Source organism: Passer domesticus, chromosome 13 (genome assembly GCF_036417665.1).
Source record: "Passer domesticus isolate bPasDom1 chromosome 13, bPasDom1.hap1, whole genome shotgun sequence".
NCBI classification, from domain to species: domain Eukaryota; kingdom Metazoa; phylum Chordata; class Aves; order Passeriformes; family Passeridae; genus Passer; species Passer domesticus.
This window is the reverse complement of record NC_087486.1, coordinates 12,102,018-12,111,578: the sequence shown is the minus strand read 5'-3', so window position 1 is coordinate 12,111,578 and position 9,561 is coordinate 12,102,018. Positions and strand designations below refer to the sequence as shown.

Here is a 9,561-nt window from a genome sequence, read left to right as displayed (position 1 = left end):
TGTCAGAAGATGTAAACAGGATAAAACAAAATGAGAATCTAATGAAGCATAAAGAGAGGGTTCATTTAGGGGAAGGCATCATAGGCAGGATGTTCAGAGATGCAGCATTTTCATTTACAGTGGAAGAAGGGGATTTAGCTTTGTTTGCAGCTTGTAAGGATACTGCAGTAATCCAGATGGTAACTTATGAGAGCCTGGTTAAAAGTGCTAGTGTGAGGAATGGGAAAGGGTATACAAGCTTATACTGCCCCATTTTGAATGTGGCACATTTCTTGTTTGAGTCAAATGCTGCTGATTTTACCTCATATCAGAGGCAAAACATAAGCATAGGGAACAAAAAAGAAAACTCTACTGAGGATAAAAAATGGTTGTGAGCATGGATTAATCTCTAAGAATTATTTAAAAAGTCAGGCAGAAAAATACAAATTGTGTATCAGTTGTAATTTATGTTAAATGCAGCTTTAAGTGCCACATGTGATATGTCTATATCCTCAGAAACAGAAAAGAGAAAAAATAACAGATGTTGCTGCTGTAAAACATTAGGCAACATGAATGACACCATTTGTTTTCCTAAATGAAAATAAAAAAGCAAGAGAAATGAACACTGAAGACCTAAATTCATAAAATATTCAATACCTCACTTAGCTGATGTAGTATGTGACACCCTTTCTTGCTGCAAATCTCACAGCTGCTGTGGTAAAAGAAAGGAAGCAAAGAAATGGGAGTTAGTGTAAAATGATGGGGCTTTGACACAAGTTATGACAGGGATGAAACCTCTAATTTAGAAGCTTTCAGGAAATTTGGGGGTGCAGACCTTACGGTGATAGCCTCAAAGAACTATGTTTGGTTGTGTTATCCAGGAGGGAAGCAGCCCAGCAGTTAAGTCCTGACATGGGAGTTATTTGGGAAAAATATCTGAAGGGTTTTCAGAAAACATTCAAGACCTTTGCTGGGTGAAGAACTTCATTGGTCCCAAGAGACTCCTCTGAAGAGCTCAGTAAATAAAATAGCACTTTTACCCCTCTCACCTGCAAGCTGCTGAGAATGTTGTTTGTACTGCAGTGCCAGCAAGAGCCCTTGCAGCAAGTTCTGAAGTCCATCTCTCCTGCCTAGTGACACCTTGCCCATTTCACTTTGCCAGGACAGGGCACATCTGGAGAGAGCAAGGATTGTAAAGAGCAGGACTGTGGTCAGTCTGTGAGAAATGGATACAGGAGGAAAAACAAAGAGAAAAGGCAGAGGAAGGCAGAACCTGCACACAGTGAGAGCCTGGGACAGGGCAGTATTTCCAAGCAGATGGACTTTTTTTTAGGTAGGAGGGTGATTTTCTCTTGGTTTTTAGGGGTGATTGTTTTGTTGGTTTGGGTTTTTTACCAAGATTTCATGTATTTTTCCTGTCTTTTTAATCCCCCACAGTTGCTCTGATTACTACTGTTTCCTCTTAACTTAAATTTGTCTTTGCAGGAAAAAGGCTCCCTGGCTGCTCCAGGCTCCTCACTGTGTGCCACTCACCCCAGTGACAGAACATGAAAAGAAATTAGAGATTGAGATTCTGCTTTCACCTTTCCCAAGATCTGTGGCACAGGGAGTAACAAGAAACACAGTTTTGTATTTCTATGCTTTCCCACAACTCAGACTGCTTTAACAGGGAAATTTGCATATTACTGCTTCATTTTTATCCCCACATCGTCTCTTCTCCATGCATTCTCCTTTCCCTGAAAGCAAACTACCAAAAAAGGTTGGTACAATTCCATTTGCACCATTCAGCACATCCTAGTTAAAAACCCACAGCAACTGCTGTGAAATTTTTTTCACTTTTTCCCCCTACAAATTCCTGCCTGCTGCCTGCACATCCTCCCTCCCCACTGAGCCAGTGCACTGTGATAATCACACCAGTAGCATTCAGATAGAGATCAAGTGATGCAACTAGCTCTATCTCAATGCTGACTTTCAACTTCACATTCTACTTGGTTGTACATTTTTTCCTCTAATGAAAACTGTTCTTAGATAACAGCAGAACTACCCCAGATTTAGATAGGAAAGGAAGGAGTCTAATCCATCTAAACACAGGGAAAAGGGTTTGCTAGGTTATGCTGTCCTTCTTAATATTCTCTTTAAGTTTAAGAACACTGCTAGAACCATTTATATCTCAAAAAAAATTATTACTTCTTCCAAAAGGGCAGTGCAGACAATATGCCATTTTTATCAGCCCTTCCAGTACTGGCTCCATACTGCTACAAAACCAGTCTTGTCCTGTGAAAGACTATACCCATGGTGAAAATACTGAATACCTACAAAACTAATCCTGAATGTGTCAGATATCCAGAGGCTTCCTGAGCTATGGCTGTGACACAGCTAAACACAGGAAAACAGCCTGAAATACATGGGCAGAATCTGCGGCTCACTTTCTTTTTACACCTGACTTAGCTAAGCTGACAGTGAACTTTTTGTCTCTTGGGTTTTTCTTTAAGTCTTGCTTTATCCTGGAACACTTAAAGAAGAGGGAACACTTGGGTTTGGTTACTACCAACTAAAGGTACCACATCCCAGTTTTCATGGAAGTTATGTGTGGATAACCATAACCACTGATCTCCTCATCACTGCTCTGTATTTTATCAAAAACAGCTTTGATGATCCTCATTGACAATGCAGTGTCTGAATAAGCGAATAGCTATCCACAGATCTATTGGCTTCAGAGGGGCCACTTGTGTAAGAAGCAAGTCTACAGCCATGACTAATACAAAAAACACGTCAATATCCTATGTTTCTTCTCCAAATTATCCTGGAGGCTAAACCTGCCAACAATCACAACCCCAGCCATATAAATCAAGCTTCAGGTAAGATACATCACCATATTACATTATTCTTACAGTGATTGTCTCCCTGAATAACCATGGACAGAATTCCAAGTTTCCCTGTAATCTGTAATCAAGTGCAATAAAACTGTATTCATCCATCTCATGCTGTGTTAATTGGTATGAATACTTGTGGAGTGCCAGCACACTTAGAGCAAATACATCCCCAAAACAAGAAACAAAGCAGCTTATGCTTCAAAGCACAGCCTGTACCCTCTGATTCACTGCCTGCTCTCCCTCCACTATCACAACAGCTCAAACTTGGCTTCTACATCAGCTGCTGAGACAATGATGCTGGAGCAGTGAGACACTGAGGGAACCAGCTCTCTCCCCAGAAATCCACTCAATTAAATTTTGGCCGGAAGGAATCCGACCTCATATCAAAGATGCTGCCACGAGGGTAAGTTCCCTGGAGCACAGGGTTAATGATTCAGAGCGTGTCAGGTTGGCCTGGAGCAGTGGAAAAAAAGGCACACCTAAATGAATAAATAAATACATAGGGAAGCAATCCAAATAAATTCCAGCAGTAATTGGAAAAAAGACTCCAAAAACTATGGAGACACACTGCTGTAGTTGGTGTCTTATTTAAGGGATATTCAAATTTTCCTAAAATCTCACCTTAATGCCTGAATATTTTATTTCCCAAGATCACTGATACATAAAACACCAAAGAGTCTGTTAATACCCACAAAAAAATCTCAAGCATAAGTCAATCATCTCTGGAAGATACTGCAGTTCCTGCTAGGAGTAGGTGCAGGACATTTTCACATTCAAAATGGAGACTGAAGGTCGGATGCCTTCTTTTCCTCATAATTTGCTTCTTTGTAATTCATCCTTATATATACATTGTCACCAGCATTGCAATACAAGAACTTGTACAGTCTCTAAAGTATTTATGTGTGAAATGACAGTGAAGTAAGGGTATCTGATTATATGAAGAACAAGGTTTTCTAAATTTAACATTCCAGACCTAATAGAGAAATTCACATCCACCTCTTTTCCATTTGTTCCAAATTCAGTTGCTAAATTAAGAGATTCATTAGTTTTGTCCCCCAAAACCAGAACAAAGTCCCCCTTTCGTTTTTTTGTGTGCACTACTTACTAGGATGTTAAAGCAAGGACAATTTCCCCACTAGAATGAGAACCATCAAAAGCTCTGAGAGGATATTCTGAACTATTGTCCCCAAGCAGCAGGAAGAACACACCATACAAGTGCTTCATGTGCTTCTATTGCAGGAACACCAACAGTCAAAAAGAGGCTGAGATACTTTGGAAGACAAAGATGTCACTTGCTCTTGCCTTTACAGCTCTGTTTGATTATGATATATGTATGCAATATATAATTTCTTTATATGTATAGCAAATTTTTAACATCTGCAACACAATTTCTAAATACATTTAGCTAAGAATATTCAGAAACCTCCAGTAATGTAATAAAGCAGGCAATAGCCATGTTCCTGCCAGCTTCATTCTAGCTGAATTACCTTCCCCTTTAGAAGCTGCATGTAACAAATTAATTAAGTGACTGGAATTAGATTCCAGGATCATTAATAGACTGTGTTAACATCACCCAAATGAAAACTCTCTAAGAACTGGGCAGGTTTATGTTAATAACTGAAAAATATTTGGCCATTTTGCCAAATTAGTTCTGTCATCCATTCACAAGAACATTGAATACTTTGCTCTGTCAAAAAAAAAAAAAATTTACATCCCTACAAATAGCTCTATGCAAAAGCCTTGTTGTAGGAACTCTCCATGACATAATTTGTAGCAAGTTAGTTATTTATGCTACTTAGGCAGTCTGTGTTATCTCAGCATCTTAGAGCTCCAGCACGGGGCAGTGCTCTCGTGCCCACCTTTAGCTAGGGGCTACCTCACAAGAAAGGTTCAAAGGAGTTTTCAACCAGTGAGATAAAGGCCCTGAACCCATGGTCTCTTTAAGGGGAAAAAAAGACACAATATTTCACAAAAAGTATTTGGAGAATAAATTTCTATCAGAAAACTGCTAATAAAAAGCAAAACCCTGTTGATAAAGGACAGGACTTTGTGACTCCTCGTTCTGTGTGATCAACAGCTCAAGCTGGATCCTGTGACATAAAGAGTAAAGCTGAGCTTCTAGGTGCTGTGAGAGAAGGTCTGATGCTGGAATAAATCAGTTCTGTGCTGTTAAGGGGAGTGAACACAATAATGATGGGCAAGCTATAAGAAAATAGAAGTCAAAACAGCAACAGAACAATCAAGTAGATATATATTTGTTACCATGGTAACCCACCAGCATATGCTAGAAAGCATATGTGCTGGAAAGAGCTCAGACATGACAAGGAGAAATGAGAGAAACTGCAACCCCGATAGGGTTTGGGCTATGCTAGACTTGAAAAGCAGTCCTGCTCCTTATCTGTGAGCAAGGTGATGACATGCAGACCACAGGAATGACATTGCCTGGCAGGCAGCCTCTTCAGGAGCATCCATGGTACAGGGAAGTCATGTTCAAGTTTGGCAATGAAGACACAGTATGAATGGAGAAGGTAAAAGGAAGTCTGAACCCTCAAGACAGACTGTTCAAAAGACATTGCTATATCTCATTTGACAAAAATCTCTCCATGGGCCTGTAACAGATTCTGTATAGGAGCAGAACCACCTCACTTCTATTGGTATTTAGTGCCACACTAGCTCCCAGTTCAAAATTCAGGTATGTCTTGTAAAACCTCTATTTGCTTCTATTATACGTCACGTAGAAAATTAAGGTCTAATTATTACATTTTTACTCTCTATAAAATATCTGGCAAGTTCTACAGACAGTATTTTGTACTCCGATGAAGCACCAGCCAGGAGAAAAGGCACTGGTAATCTTACCAAGACATCACAACCTGCATCACCTTAAGTCCCTTCCACGCCCAGCTCATTAGTTGCTCCATTTTTTTGCACCTCAGATCACCCAGATATTTTAGCTTTCTGCAGATAGTCAAACAGGCAGAACTTTTATTACCTCTTCTTTTGAAGAAAGAGAGAGAGAGAGGCAGAAGCCAAGGGTCTTTTACTTTCAAGCAGCACTTCCAGGTTGGATATTTAATGTTGGCAGTCATATTGTAAGCCCATTCCTTTAGAAAATTCCTCAGGGAAGAAGCTGTACCAGAAATACTGGCTGAAATGGTAACCCTTCATCCTTAGGGTCAAAGGCAAACCTTTTCCTGTAAGCTCAATGAAAACCAATCTGCTGGATACGAATGAAAGCAAAAAATGTTGCCTACTGTATAAACACCTCCAAAGTAAATAAAACCCTTGAAGGGAAATGACAAAGTTACAGAGTCAGGAGAAATAGCAGAAAGATAAACTATCTCAGGAAGCCAGATTCACTCCTGTGCAATACATCAGTAGGAGGACTAAAAAAAAAAAAAATTGAAAATCATGGCATGTTTTAATAGATTTTTTTAAAAAATGTATGAAAGTCTGACTTAACAACTGTGCCTTCTCCCTCAAAACTAAACACACACAAAGCAACAACAACAAACCACCTGGAAGACAAACCAAAACAACTTTAGAGGAAATCACAACTTTGGAAATTAAAACTAATAATTCTCTAACCATTTTAAATTATTATGCTTGTGACAGAATGTTGGAGGTGTACGTTTCAGACTGGAAAAGCAGATAAAGATCCCACTTGAAAAATAAAAAAGATGTCCAAAACAGAGCAGAATAAGAAAGGTCTGCACAAGCACTGATGGAAGAGAGCCACTAGGCCAACTCTCCAAAATCAAAATGCATTTCTTTTGATGGAATAGATCTGGATTCATAATGTTTATCTGAGTGCAGTATATGGATCAGTTATCATCAATTGGAAAGGAAATAGCTCATTTAAGAAAAAGCAGTAGCACAGGAGTTTGCTGATGGTGAAGGATATAAACACCAGAAATCTCTGTTTCTGTGATGACACATAACATTGACAATTATAAACACAAATTGCTAAGGAAGTTATTAAATAACGGTGTATATTCATGTGAGCCCCATTTTATCATTATACCCTGCAGTATTATTTTGTATATAAAGTTGCACAGAGAAAAAAGCCTCCAAAGGAAATAGAGCTTGGGCAGAGGATCAGGGGACCTGCTTTTATACCTCTGTCACAAAGTCACTCTGCCTGATCTCCATTTCCTCTTACATATATTTGACCATACCCAGGGCATCTCCAGAGGGATGGGTCTGGCTATGTCCTTCCCTGTGGACATCCTTTGAGTGTTCACTGAGTTGTTCTCCATGGAAATTTCAGGAGCCATGCCAGCTGCTGGAAGGTTTTACCCAAGAGAGCATGCTCTGATGGCAGTAACGCTGCTCCATCCCTGCAGCTCTGTTTCAATAAACACCTCTGTGCCAAGCAAAGCCTGAGAGGCAGCCCCAGCACAGATCCTGCCACAGGCTGGATCATGTTCACGTCCTCTGAGAACACTTCCTGGGGCATTTTCAAGTGCACAGTTAGACACAAGTTCTTGTGTTAGCAAACTGTACGAGACAAGGATGAAATTTTCACTTTTTGTTTCTGTTCTAACCCTTTTTTTATACTCTTCTTAGGCAATGTCAAAACTCTCTTTTTATATGCTATTACTATCTTGAAATCTTCTCTTTTTGTTGCAAAGCTATCATGGCAAAGCACAAAACAGAATCTAGTTCAATACTAGTCAGACTCATGATATGACAGGATTTAAACAAAAACAGCTCCTTCCAGTTTCATTTGAAAATATGACAAAGCCTGTTTATCAAATACAACAAACCCATCTATCACCTTCTAATTGGAAGCCTTTTTTGCTAGAATGCCTGATGCCTTACTAATCTGTACACCACTTAATATGGAAGTTAATAAATTATACAAGAGAACTAATTATACTTGTTTGTCAAAAGATGAGATAGTTAAACTGAGGATTTAAATAACAAGGAATGAGCATTTTATCCTAATTAGTTTGACCTCAACTTTGAGGGACAGGGGAAAAGCAGAATAAATTTTTCTCACTAATATCTGAGTGGTAAGAGCTATTATCATACAGACAATGCAAAGCTGAAAGGGCCACTGTTTCATCAAGCACTGGAACATGCATTTCTTTCAAATCACAGTGTACCATCCTGACACCAATCTCCCCAGCTGTCCAATCTGCTTATGGTAGAAGACCATGAAAGTGAAAAAGTTAACATTCAACTTATTTTATCCCTTCCCCTCTTTGTTACTCTGAGGTTGTTTGTGCTCATACACTTATTAAATATCTGCCTTTGTAATTTCCAGCCTATTGTTAAAAACCCACACAAACAAAAATAATAAAAACAAAGGAAGAAGTTCTAACGGACAAAATAATTTCCTCTAAGCATATGTAAAACAGGTCTTGTTATGAAAAGCTATCTGAAAGACAGCCACCACTGGAAAAGGAGAGGTGCTGACCAGCAATAAAAAACAAAACAAAGATACCTGCGATTGCACTCAACACAGTGCCTGCATTTGGCTTTACCTGCTTGACTGCTGTGCCCAGAGCAGTACAGAATTCTCCCTCTTCAGGTGCATCACCATATGTTTTTCACTCCTCCTTTGCTTAAGAAGGAAATTACATCAAAATAAACTGACAGTTTAGGCATAAAATATACGTAGATACATTTTCCAGAGTTCATATTTAGGTGAACCCTCTTGACAATAGCTTTGCTGTATGGATGCTGCATACCAAGTGACCAATTCAGCAAGGGTAAAACTGCTTTTATAATGAACTCTGAACCTTGAGTTGTTATGCAATACCTATGGCTCTCTAGTAAAGCACCTCTAGGTACAAAAACAATAACAGTCCATACTCCAGAAGAAACTAACATCTCTATGTTCTATTCCTTAGGATAAAGTATCATTATAAGCTTCAGAATTCCAAGCTAAATCTTCAGAAATAATTTTCACAAGAAAAATACGAGAATGTTTCTTCAACCCTTGCACTGAAGAGCAGCGTGTGCCAGAAGCCCACTGACATCAAAGCAGTGCCTGGTGTGTGTGTGCTGGGCAACGTGGGCAGGCACAGTGGAACTGGATTCTGACACATAACCTACAGCAGTGCAAGCATGAAGAGATACTCCCTAAATATTTAATAATACCTGTCTTAGTTCTTCAGTTAAATAACCTTTTAGCCCAAGGAAGCCTAAAAAGATGTGTTTTACTTCTGCAAGCTACAGGTACTTTAAAAAACCTGTGCAGACTAAAAAAAAGGCATGCAGGGAGTCTGAGGGGCTGAGCCAAATCTGCCACAAGTTGATAGTTTGGGCATTTAATTGAAAGCCAAGTTTCAAGCGCACTTCATGACAGTCTGAGCTGGCAGTGCCACTGCATGAGGTAATTCTGCCCCTTTTCCATCCATCTTGTTTCCATTCTTGTCTCGCTCACTCACTCATCCTGGTGCAACTGCTGGCCCAATGCAGTGAGACACAAGGGATGTAACTGGCTGAAACAAAACTGAAGGTGATGGAAGGCTGAAGAGGAGAGTAAAGGTTAGTTTTAACCACATAGATTTTTTCCCAATCCACCTTACATCATAAATCTTTCCTTCTATAAGAGCAGGAAGACAGAGACTGTCATCTGGAAGGCAGGTAACACTAATTTAGATCTTCTGACCATGAATGTGTCAGTGCAGCCTTACTAAGGCTATACAGGGCTAATTTAATACATTTTGCCTTTTTGTTTTCTTACAAAATGCACATT

General features: G+C 39.4%; 1 long non-coding RNA gene across 2 annotated transcripts in view; it reads right to left on the bottom strand.

Annotated features, from left to right (window-relative positions):
- Positions 1–9,561, bottom strand: part of LOC135280407 (uncharacterized) — a 46,410-nt gene that overhangs the window by 19,468 nt on the left and 17,381 nt on the right. For both annotated transcript variants that reach the window (XR_010347349.1, XR_010347350.1), the window contains exons 2-3: positions 1,029–1,153; positions 637–691 (exon numbers count right to left, since the gene is read on the bottom strand). This is a non-coding gene — a long non-coding RNA (uncharacterized LOC135280407). The remainder of the gene's footprint in view (positions 1–636; positions 692–1,028; positions 1,154–9,561) is intronic.